This window comes from Rhinoderma darwinii, chromosome 5 (genome assembly GCF_050947455.1).
Source record: "Rhinoderma darwinii isolate aRhiDar2 chromosome 5, aRhiDar2.hap1, whole genome shotgun sequence".
In the NCBI taxonomy this organism is placed as follows: domain Eukaryota; kingdom Metazoa; phylum Chordata; class Amphibia; order Anura; family Rhinodermatidae; genus Rhinoderma; species Rhinoderma darwinii.
In genome coordinates, this window is record NC_134691.1 from 99787622 (window position 1) to 99800633 (window position 13012).

Genomic DNA, 13012 nt, shown 5'->3' on the forward strand with positions numbered 1-13012 from the left:
CGGCAGTTTTTGGCCGATTTTCCCGGTCGGTTTGCATCTGTTCCGATTCCGTTCCGAGTTGCCGATTTGGACCCGATTTGCATCCGTTTTTTTCCCTGTCCGTTTTAAAATCGGATGAATTTCATTTAAATTTGTTGCCACACACAGCCCTTTGTAGATAATGCCACCCAGCCCCCCTGGTAGGTAATGCCACCCAGCCCCCTGTAGGTGATGCCACACAGCCCCCTGCAGGCGATGCCACCCTGCCCCCTGTAGGCGATGCCACCCAGCCCCCTGTAGGAATACCACCCTGTCCCCTGTAGGTAATGCCACCCAGCTCCCTGTAGGTGATGCCACCCTGCCCCCTGTAGGTGATGCCACCCTGCCCCCTGTAGGTGAAGCCACCCTGCCCCCTGTAGGTGATGCCACCCTGCCCCCTGTAGGTGATGCCACCCAGCCCCCTGTAGGTGATGCCACCCAGCCCCCTGTAGGTGATGCCACCCAGCCCCCTGTAGGTGATGCCACCAAGTCCCCTGTAGGTGATGCCACCAAGTCCCCTGTAGGTGATGCCACACAGCCCCCTGTAGGTGATGCCACACAGCCCCCTGTAGGTTGCATCCATCCCCCCCCCCCCCCCCTTCCAGGAGAAGTCACTGACTTCAATGTCCATATATGGACAGTGTAGTCACTGACTTCTCCTGAAGAGGAATTCCCTGCCACAGGTCGGAAATTCCACTTCAGAAGTGAGTGACGTCACTGTGTCCATATATGGACAGTGTAGTCACTCACTTCTCCTGTAGCGGAATCCCCGGCCATAGAGTCGGGGATTCCGCTGCAGAAATGCGTGACTTCGCTGTGTCCATATATGGACAGTGTAGTCACTTCTCCTGTATCGGAATCCCCGGCCATAGAGTCGGGGATTCCGCTGCAGAAGTGAGTGACTTCGCTGTGTCCATATATGGACAGTGTAGTCACTCACTTCTCCTGTAGCGGAATCCCCACCATACAGTCGGGGATTCCGCTGCAGAAGTGCGTGACTTCGCTGTGTCCATATATGGACAGTGTAGTCAGGCACTTCTCCTGTAGCGGAATCCCCAATCCCCGGCCGGGGATTGGGGATTCCGACTCCTACAGCGAGCAATAAAAGACCCTCCTCCTCCTCCTCACATGCACTCTGCACTGTGAGGAGGAGTAGAGAGAGTGCGCGAGCGACGGTAGACCCGGCCATCACTCGGGACACATTCCGGTGACGGCCGTGTATTACCCGGCCCCATAGACTACTATGGGAGCCGGGCGCCCGGCCGAAAATAGAGCATGTCCTATTTTTTGACGGTTAAAAACGAAAAATTAAAGCAAATGCAAATAATCGTTATTTAAACAAAAACAAAACACAGTATTACAGCTACAGCTCCTTTGCAGACCTGTGTATGTATCATTGGTAACATACTACACACAAACACTGAGTCTGATCCTGCAGTGATAATCCCCTTGATCTCTCTGCAAGTTCTCAAACTTGATAGGATATCAAAAGTAGGGGACAAATGTTAGAGACACAGAGATCTGCATAGGAGCTGTAGACTTTGTTTATTTTGAATTTTAAATGCATTGGAACAGCTTCTGGACATAAACAAGATTGTTTCCATTCACTAACAGCAAGCAGAATTCTTCAAAATGGTGAATTTAAAAAAAAAAAAAAAAAAAAAAAAATTGTATACAAGAAACTAATATAGATTTTTACTGCACAACGTTAACACTTTATTTACATAAAACCGCTAAGATTTTAAGCGGAGGGGCCGTTCACATATATTGTTGTCCGTTTGTTTCCCTCCGGCGTGTTGCAGAACAGTTGGAGAGAAATAGATGCTAGAACGGATCCCATAGCTTTCTATGCTGTTCTGGCAGAGGGGACATCAGTTGTGGCGCCGTACGGTGCTGGACCTGTGTAGGAGCCGGATTCAAAAACGTTACCTGCAGCGTTTTTGGGTCCGACACCGTATCATATCTTAATTAACTGTGGCCGGATGAACGTCGGGTCCTGCCGAATCCACCTTATGGCAGCACGCGGCGGGAAGATGGATCTGAGCAGGAGCGGAATTTATTGACACCCTGTAGATAGTGCCACTGTAGCTGTGGCCAGGGATTCCCTCCAGGAGGAGACCCTGACGCCACTGTCCATATATGGACAGTAGCGTCAGCAGCTCCTCCTGGAGGGAATCTCAAGCCACAGCGTCGGGCCGAGGACTCTGCTGAATGAGTAACCTTTGACGTCACTGTCCATATGTGGACAGTGGTGTCAGGGGCTCCTCGAGGGAATTACCGGTCACAACATTGGCAATGTTGTGGCCAGGGATTCCCATTCTGGAGTTGCCCCTGATGTCACAGTCCATATATGGATAGAGACGTCAGGGGCTTTTCCTGGAGCGGAAACCCCAAGCCAGCAGAGCGTCGGCAACACTCTGGCATGAGATTCCGCTTCTAGGAGGTAACCGCTGACGTCACAGTCCTTATATGGACTGTGGCATTAGGGGCTCCTTCTGGAGGGTATCCCCGGCCACAGCGTCAGCAATTCTCTGGCCGGGGAATCTATTGCTAGAGGGAGCTTCAGTGGCGCTATCTACAACGGAAGGGGGTAGCGGTATGTACAGTGGGGTTGGCGCTATCTACATGGGGTGTGTGGCACTATCTGCAGAGGGCACTGAGGCACTATCTACAGACGACACTGAGGCACTATCTATAGAGGGCACTGAGGCACTATCTACAGAGGGCACTGCAGAATTATCTATAGAGAGCACGGTTTCATTATATACACATAAAATTGAGTGGTTTTAAAAAATTTGTCAAAAACGGAAACACAGACATGGAATGGATACAAAACAGATGCAAAACGGCCGTCAAAAACAGACCGAGACGGATGTTTTTAATGGCCGACACCCGGACCCTGTTGTTTTTAAGTAGATACCACAGCAATTCCAGCGTGAAGTGGGGTGGGTAGGAGATGTGGAGTGGGATTGAGTAGCTGTAAAGGCACCAAATCTAGCTACTCCCTGAAGTTAGGGCTAGTCTTTGCAGGCTCCCGTGGCGGCTTCGAACATCTGATCTGAGGTGAGGACACAGCTGCTTTCCGGGCTCTCTCTCGGCGCTGCACTGAATATGACACGTGACATTACAACGTGTGTGTCAAACTTCTGTGTCGCACCAAGGCCGGAGCAGAGAAGGAGAGCCCTGACATGGTACACAACATGTATATAATCTATCATGGATCCAATCACAAACGATGCAGCACTCTGATCAAATTGGCACATTTTCAGACCCTAGACTACCTTTTTGGTGGACCACTGTGGTAAAAACGGATGTTAAATACAGATGGCAAAGACGGATGACAACTAATGACAACTGATGGTTTTGTAATAAAAATGGTGAAAAAGCCTGATGGCAACTGATACATTTTACATCAGTTGTAATCACTTGAGACAAAAAAACTGATGCTGATGCAACTGATATATGTGAACGCACCCTGACTTTTCTGTAACGTATTGTTTTCATGAAGGCACAAGAGTACAGGTGCATATATACAAAACCTTGTCAATAGTTGTCCGAGAACAGTTTTGGGATTTTTTTCTCTATATTGGAAGCTCTGTCCAAGAAGAATAGGCATGGGGCTATTTCTCATCCTGGAAGATTAATCCCAGAATACAGCATAGGATCTTTCCTAATACTGGAAGGCATATCCTATAACAGCATGGAGAAATGTAATTATACTGGAAGACATATCACAAAATACATGGGGCTGTTTTTCTAATTTGGAAGTCTTATCCGAGAACACAACATGAGGCTGTTTGCCCTGTGTTAAAATCTATGTCGGAGAACACGGAAAGGGGAAATTTTCGTATACTAAAATGTATATCCCAGAGTACCCTGAGATGTTTCCTTATACAGAGTGCTAGGTCCATAAATGTAGTCCTACTACCCTGAAAGCAATGTCAAAGACTATTTCATGTTAAAAGAGATGTAATTTGGTGATGCATCCAGATTGTGATTGGCAATGTATAGTTGCATTTCAATAAATTTGAGCAATTCTAAAATATTTCTGGCAACTTACAATTATTCAAGAAACAGAGTATATAAAAGTACATGCTTTTTATTCCTCAGCATGAACACAACTCCGCACCCTGCATGGCACATGCATTCAGCTGGGCATATGTCATAAGAAAACACGCTCCTTCACAAGGCTAAAAAACTGTAATCATACTTTATTGCATATTTGTGCCATAAACCATCTACGAGTAAAGAAAGAACATATTCCCCAAACGTGGAGCCTGAATTTAAATGAGTCTAATAAGATGTAGGTATTATTGTCTTATTTTAATGTTCCAGTGCTTCAAACCCCTCGGGAACCTCTTTTAAATTAGGTACTACACCTAATTGAAGCCACCCTGATGGGGATATAAAAATGAATGAGCTGCCCAGTCATGTGTTGGATAATAAAATAAGCCTCTGGCACCCCCTAGTGTCCAACTGAATCAAGGACTAATCTTTACATCAAATAACCAATATAGTCCCTGTTTAAAAATAAGAAAAGGCAAACTAAAATAGGGCTATTAAAAAGCTTTGTATATCGTTTTCTGCTTGAAGTAAACAAAATTACATATTTATGATCTCCCACTTCCGGTTAACAGTTGAAAACGAACAACAATTCGTAGATGTGACAAGTGCTAATGATTCTTGATTCGTGTAGTAAGCAATTCGGGAAGAAATTGTTTATACCGGTTATGTCTATAAAATACATAAATAAATGTTACAATCTAAAACAGATTTGTAGCCATCTAGATAGAAACTTATACGGAATCCATTGCACTATCATTTCTTGAGCATGATCACGGACATTGGGTATTTGTACATGACACCCATATAAAACTTGCAATTATTACTGCTAAGGATAACGTGGGCACGTACAAGTAGAGCCCTGGCTCAATAGAAAAAAACAAATACAAAAAATACAAAAGCAAGAAGAGATATTACCTATAAGCAATATTCACCATTAATAGGAAAATAAAAGAAATGATACAGTTTTATGGATAGGATGTCCGTACTGAAAAGCTATATTCAGCACGGGCACCCTTTACCTGCAGGATCGCATTAGCATCTAAAAGCCACAAGCACAATCCACGACTTAATAAAGGCAACTCCCCAGTGGCAATATGCGGGAAGCAGTAGTCTAAAACTGTGCTGAAGCTTGTAAATCGAAAAAAAGACTGGTCTGTTTTGATTTCTAACTGTACTATGTAACTAAAGGTAACTAAAAGGTGGTCAAATACCCAAGAGAGCGGACAGCTGAATGCTCGTTTGCCCACCCCACCCCCATATACATGCACCCTTGGCCAAGCTGAGCATTCATGTGTTCTCAATGGGGAGAGGGGAATAAGCCGCTGCCAAACACCTAAGCGGGGGCTAATCCCCTGTGAGAACAAAGAATCTGGCACGTTAAAATCCTACATGCCAGAGCCTTCATTTCCCCAATATCCACTGTCAGGGGAGAGTTGGGACACCCCCACACTTCTTAGATGTTCAGCTGGTCCAGCAAAATCCGCCGACAATCTGTTTATGGCCACTGTAAATGGGGTTATTTAGGAAGTGAGACATTATTAGGGGCTGCAAATGAAATAAATAAACCAAAAGAGCAATACTTACCTATCCTTGCCCCCGGTGATCTAGTGGTTGTATACATGTACATAGCATGTAACCGCTGGGAGTGCCGCGGGAGCGACCGCACTGGATCGCTGGGGGCAAGGATAAGTAAGCATTGCTTTTTTGGTTTATTTAATTTATTTGCCCTACTAAAAAAAATGTTTACTTCCCACGTAACCCCTTTCACAAGCATTTGGCTGCCCACTTCACTTAGAAGTGGTGGTCCGAAAAAAGGAGGCTAAGTGAGGAGTCCATTTTTTCAAAATTTTTTTGCAAAAAAAACACCTCAATAATCATCAATTTTACGCAATTCAAAATGAAAAGTTATTCAATTTGTGAATATACTCTGGAGTGAGAATTATCAAGAATAAAGCAAAGAAAAGGTGGAAGAGCTGCCCACAGCAACCAATCAAATTGCAGCTCTTTATTAGAATATGACAGCAGAAGTCTAGAAAGAATGCTATGGGCAACTGCATCACATTTCTTCTGCACAATTTTTGATAAATTGTTCTTTGAATATGATTGCACAATATCTCTGATTGCAGTCAGTTAATGGGAAAAATTCTTGTTTACCTTCAGACGCTGAAAACCTCCAGGATCATGTACAACTGACACAGGTGTATTAAAAGTATAAGAGCGGACTTGTAATGAGCAACTGTGTTAGTGGATGATAAAACAGGACAAGTTCTTGGCCTCTGTTTTCATTTACTAACAGCAAGCGGATATATTGAAAATGATGAGGTTTATGTAAACCTGAACTTAGTGCTCACAGAGATAGCGGAACAAAAATAATTTCGTAATTATAAAGAAATAGGGCGTGACCTGCGTCTCTCAGTGAATTCAACGAGAAAGGGATTTTACTGGTGAGCACAAAAATCCTTTTTCCTCGTTGAAGTATTCACTGGGGGACACAGTAAGACGGGAGAGCCTAAAGCAGGGACAAAAATTAATCATAGCCATGTGAGCAGCCTAAACTCTACGGATAGCGGTGATCGCCACAAGAAAAACGACTTCCAGGATAAGATCCTGAGAGAAACTTACTGCAATGGTTTGAAGGGTGACACCTGAAGTGTAAAAGACCAGGCTGAGATCCCAAGGTTGTAGAGGAGACCGACAAGGAGAAGCACAATGTGCAACGCGAAAAGCCAAAATGCCTTGGAAAAGGATAGAGCTGAAACCTGCCCCTTTAGAATAGCCAACCTGAGTCCTTATTCCAAACCCACCTGGAGGTCAGAATACACGGGATGAAAAAATGAAGGGGGTGGATCTGATGGGATTCACACCACCTAAAATAAGCCAACCAAGTACGATAATAAATCCTTTGGGATGGAGTCTTCTGGGCTTTAACCCCTTTGGGACTGAGCTATTTTTTGTTTTTTCATTTTCGTTTTTCACTCCCCGCATTCCAAGAGCCATAATTTTTTTTATTTTTCCGTCAATAGATTGGTTGAGGGCTTATTTTTTGCGGGAGGAGTTGTAGTTTCTTTTGGTACCATTTATAGTTCCATATAATATACTGGGAAATGGAAAAAAATTATTTGCGGGCTGAAGTTGGATTCCTCCATTTTTTTGGGGGTTTCGTTTTTACGGCTTTCACCGTGCGGTAGAAACTTCAACTTATCTTTATTCTGCCGCTCAATACGATTACGGTGATACCAAATTTATATTGTTTTTATTTATATTTTACTACTTTTATTGATGAAAAAAACTGTTAAAATAAAAAAAATGTCTTGTGTCGCCACATTCTGAGAGCCATAATTTTTTTTATGTTTTTACCAATTGAGCGGTGTGAGGGCTTATTTTTTGCGGGACGAGCTATAGTTTTTAATCGGTACCATTTTTTTGGTACGTAGAACTTTTTATTAAATTGTTTGAGAGCTAAGTTGACCAAAAAGCAGCGATTTTGGTGGTTTACATTTTTTACGGCGTTCATCGTGCACGTTAAATAACGCTATATTGTAATAGTTCAGACTTGTATGGATGCAGCGATACCAATTTGTTTACTTTTTTTATTTTTCACATTACTTTAGGGAAAAATGGGAAAAGTTTTTTTTTTAACTTAATATTATTATTTTTTTTCACTACTAAAAACTTTTTTTCACACACTTTATTAGCCCCCCTAGGGGACTTGAACCAGCGATCACTGGTTCAATACACTGCAATACGAACTTACTGCAGTATATCGTCGTATTTACAGGCTTCTGCTAAGCCCTGCTAGAGGCAGGGCTTAGCAGAGGCAGATTGAAGGCAGCCCTAGGGGCCTTCATTAGGCCCCTGGGCTGCCATGACAACTGTCACCCCCCCGATCTCGTTGCAGGGGGGCGATGAGCTATCAGAGGGAGCCGCCCCCTCTTTTCAATGCCTCAGGGGTTACACAGCCAGGAACAGCGCGATCGCTGCTCCTGGCTATTAGTGCCGAGTGTCCGCTGTAAAATACATCAGACACCCGCAAAATCCAAACATCACCCCCTGCACCCGGACGTAATCGCACGTCTGGGTGCGCGAATTGGTTAATCATGGTCTAAATGACCGGATTAGAGAAACCTTTTAACTTAAAAAAAAAAAAGGTTTCAAAAGCCAAACCGTCAAACACAGCCGAGGTAAAGCAGAGTCAAACATTGGACCTTGGGAAAAGGTCGTGCCGCTGAGGTAGCGACCATGGGGAGTCCGCTAACAGGAGCATGAGATCTGAGCATACCAAGCTCTGCAAGGCCAGTCTGGGGTCCCCAGAATGGCTGGGATTCTTGCATCCTTGACCCTTTTCAGCACTCGAGGCAATAGTGAAAGGGGAGGTAAAAAATAACGGAGGTTGAAGGATGACCAGGAGAGAAGCAGAGTGTCGGCTCTTATGGCCAGACACTTGTGATTGAGGTGAGAGGTGAAGTGACCCATGTCCGGGAAGCCCCACCGAATGCAAATGTGGTGAAAAATCTCTGGATAAAGAGACCATTCTCTGGGGTCCAGACGTTCCCGACTCAGGTAATCTGCCTTCCAGTTGTCTATTCCTGGGATGTGCACTGCTGAGATTGCTGGGACATTTTGTTCCACCCAGCGAAGAATCTTAGTGGTTTCCTTCCATACAGTCCTGCTTCTTGTACCTCCCTAATGATTGAGGTATGCCACTGCTGTAGAGTTGTCTGTCGATATCCGCAATGGAAGACCCTGGGGATGAAAAGTCCAGCGAGACAGGGCCAGGAAAATGGCCCTCAATTCCAGGATGCTGATCTGGAGCAGAGTTTCTGGGTCGGACCAGGAGGCAGCCGAAGATAGCCCCCCCCCCCCCCAGCCAGATAAACTTGCGTTCGTTGTAATGACTTGCCAGTGGAGAGTTGTGAAGGGTTTTCCCTGAGAGATGTTGGGGAAGGAGATCCACCAGAGCAGCTCTTTTTTGACTGAAGGGGGCAAACGGATAATCAGATCCAAGGACTCCGGAGACTAGTCTCAACAAGATAAATTGCCAGCTGTCGTGATCAGGAGTGAAATTGAGAAAAAGGGACTGCCTCGAAGGTTGAGACGATCATCCCCAGGACTTTCAAGCAGAAGCGGATAGAGCAAGGAGCATTCCTGAGGAGCACCGTCACTCCCTGCTGTCTGAGAGTGGTGATCTTGTCCTTGGATAAGAATACCCTAGCTGCCTGTGTATCCAGGATCATCCCTAGAAACTCCATTCTCCGAGAAGAAGTGAGAGATGACTTGGTGCTGTTGATCAGCCATCCCCATCTGTAAAGACAGTACAGAGTAATGTTGAGACTGTCCAAGTTGTCCTGTTTGGAAGGTGCCTTCCCCAGAAGATCGTCCAAGTATGGAATAACCACTATCCCCCTGGATCGGAAGACAGCCATGGGCGCCGCCATGACATTGGTGAAGACCCTTGAAGCCACAAACTGCAAATACTCAGAACCTACTGCAAAACGCAGGAAACGCTGATGTACTCAAGCAATGGGAACAAAGATAAGCAACCTTGAGGTCTATCAAGGACAAGAACTCGTCTAGCTGAAAGGAAGAGACCACCGATAGCAGAGACTCCATGCGAAACCTTTGAATCTTTACATGTCGATTGAGACGGTTTTGACTCAAAATGGGTCGAAGAGATCCATCCTTCTTTTGTACTGTGAAAAGGTTTGAATAAAACCCTTTAAACAGTTCTGGAGTTGGTTCTAGGTCAATTACTCCTTGATATAGGAGTCTTTGAATGGCTGGAGAAAAACTTGGGCCCTGGAGAGGCACACAGTGGGCGTTGACAGGAAAAAAAATCACCCGGGAGGGCGAGAAGAAAACAATTTTGAAGCCTGTCGACACAACCTCCCGCACCCAGGTGTCTTCGCTGTTGTCTAGCCATGCCTCCTGGAAGGAGAGCAGCCCCACCCAAGGGAAAATTTTCAGAGTGTTGAAGCCTGCTATACCGAAGCAGGTTTAGCGGGTCTGTTGCAGGGCTGCCAGGAGTTTCTAGACTGGAAGAAAAGTTCCCGCGCTCAGTAGGGAGTCACGTGAGTTCTGCCTCTGACGTGGAGCCAAGAACTGGGTGTCGCCTTTGACGACGTTGTGGAAGTGCTCCTTCCTCCTGTAGCCTCAGAAACGAGTTGGGCCAGGTCAGGGACGTAAAGTTGTTCCTGGGCGAATGGAATGGCGAAAACCTTCCTAGAGGCACTGTCAGTATCCCAGCTCCTAGTCCAAATGGCCCTGCTACCGCATTAGTCATAGCCTTAGCCGAACGTTGGGCAGCTTAGACAGAGACGTCACAAATATATTTAGACATCTGCAAAAGCTGTGTAGCTAGCAGGGAAGTATCCACTTGTTTCCCCTGAATCAATAACTTCCTATAGTTGAGTAGCTAGTTCAATACTAGCCAAGCTAACCAAATACGCTGCAAAAGAGAGTCTAACTGAAGCCGCAACCGCACTGAAAGTGGCTTTTGCCATAGACTCCACTTTGGCATCAAACAAATTCTTTAAGGCGGAAGCATCTGCTACCGTTGAGGCAGTATTTTCATAAAGCCGAGCCATGGGAATATCTAACTATGAGTGAGCTGACCATTTGGCAATACACTCATCAAAAAAAGGAAACATATAGTCCGCACTCTTGGACACCTGAATAGACCGGTCCGGGTGTTTCCATGCATCAGAAAACAATTTGTCAAACCAATTGTGACCTGGAAAAACAGAACAACAACTCATTCTGGGGGGATTCAGCAGGATCATCCGCAATCTTAAGTATATCTCTCATTGCCTCAATAAGATCCTTTCAGCAAGTGGAGTGGATTCGCTTCTATTACACTTAAACTCTTGAGTCGGAGAGAGAGCTGTCCCCTGAATAAGATGGTTCAGATATCTCTCTTGAATGAAAATAATTAAGGACACCAGCAGCATTTTTGTCCAAAAAGGAATCAGAGGAAGAATGACATTTCCTTGATTTCCAGGCTCGTTTGCGGGATGCACTGGGAGGACTAGAACGAGTGCAATCCAGGGAAGAATGTCTTGGGGCCTGAATAGACAGGGGGCTGTCAGACAATTGAGATGCTAACTGCTGAGGGAGGCGTTGTTAAGCATCCGCGGGCGAGATTATCAACTGCCTGGGTTAGGGATACCGCCCATTGGGGCATAATATGCTTAACCATGGGAGCTGGGGAATTCTGTGGCGGTTTAGACGGAGGGCACTTTACACAGACTGGGTCAGCCTGCCCACATGGAAACTTTGCACCTCATCGCGTAGGCGCAAAGTGCGAAACAATGGCGGGGGGGGTTTGGTCTTAGGAGCTTTGCCCTTAGAAAACCTATGCGCCTTTTAAAAAAAAAAAAAGAAAAACAAACAAAGCACTATTGCCACAAGCTATCCTACCAGACCCTCTAGGTGCTGTGCCCTCCACGAAGCGGAAACGTTCCCAGCGCTGTATGACTTCTGTACACCAGCTCACTACTGGTATTAGAGTGAAAACCGTCTGAGGAAAACAGAAAACCCCTCCCCTTCAGCCAAACCCACGCCGCGCTGGTTGGACAGGGCGGGCATGTGACTCAGGTACTGCCTGGCAACCAAAGTGAAAAACAGCAGGGGAAAACAGCGGGGCAGGGACGATAGTGGGCGGGAGCGTGGCCAGCTTACGACCTAGCATAGAACAGAAACCGGGCCTAAATTAACAGCAATGCCAGCAGAACGCCGCAGCTTGTTGTAGAAATATAAGATAACGCCTAAACTGTTTCTGCCAGCACATAGTAAGGACAACACCTTAGAAGAAGAAAAAAAAAAAAAAAACTATATCACAATGCCGAAAAGCCCGCTGACAAAGTCTGAATTGCTCCTTTCCCTCTATCCCCGTTTTAGAAGGGGGGGGGGGGGATTTACCGGACAGTCGTCTTCAAGCTCAGTCTGTCACCACCTCGGAAAACGCACACACGTAGCGTGGCTGTCCGGCATCCTCCACCGCCAGTGCAATAATACGGGACTGGGTAACCAAGGCGAGGAGCATCCACCTAAGAGGTAGGCATCCATTGAGGATTAGAGGGAAGAGAATCCACCGAAATAGCGGGCATCCACTAAAACCATGGGAATTCATTCCGCCCAGTGCCTGCAGGGGAGTCACAAGTGGAACACACGAGGCACTTGCACCCTGCACCTGAAAAATAACACTATGGACACTGAACTAAAACTGGGGAGCGGAGTGTTCAGCGGAGGGTATAACCCACTGGGTGGAGCCACACTTTTTTATATTTACCTAGTGTCAGCCTCCTAGTGACAGCGGCCTCTATCCACGGTACTAAGTCCCCCCCAGTGAATACTTTAACGAGAAATATATAATTCTCCCATTATAAACGGACCACTTGCTAATAGCTGCCATAACAAGCACATTAAAGGTGTGTTTCAATTACGTAATAAAATGTAAACTCAATTTATATTTTTGTCTATTTTAAATACGGACTCTCCATGGTTTTTACCTCCCCATTGCCAAATTTTATTGTAGCATCCAGGCCATATTACGGCAATATTGTAGTAGAAAAACACACTAGTTGTGTGTGGCTCAGCACACCATTTAAGTTATTTGCAGGTCCACTATATCCAAGTGTCTCTGCACCGGGAGAGAATCCAGTGCCGTCGATCAGGTAGGCAAGTGAAAAATAAATAAAAAGTCTCTCCAGCATCAGATAGCATTAAAAGCAAAAAACTTTTACTGTGACATCTTATAATAAAATAAGAAAAAAAGAGAATATATATCTAGTGAACTTCTAAAATGTCGTCTTTATGCTGTGCAGCGCTTCAGAGGACTTGCCGCATTTCTGAAGATGTAGTGAAATGGAAAATTAGCAGGCCGTGCATGTGCAATGCCTGTTCACGAGTCATACTATAGAGTGAATGGGGT

General features: G+C 45.4%; 1 protein-coding gene across 3 annotated transcripts in view; it reads right to left on the minus strand.

Moving 5' to 3' along the window:
• Nucleotides 1-13012, minus strand: part of TAF4B (TATA-box binding protein associated factor 4b) — a 158900-nt gene that overhangs the window by 58930 nt on the left and 86958 nt on the right. The window lies entirely within an intron of this gene.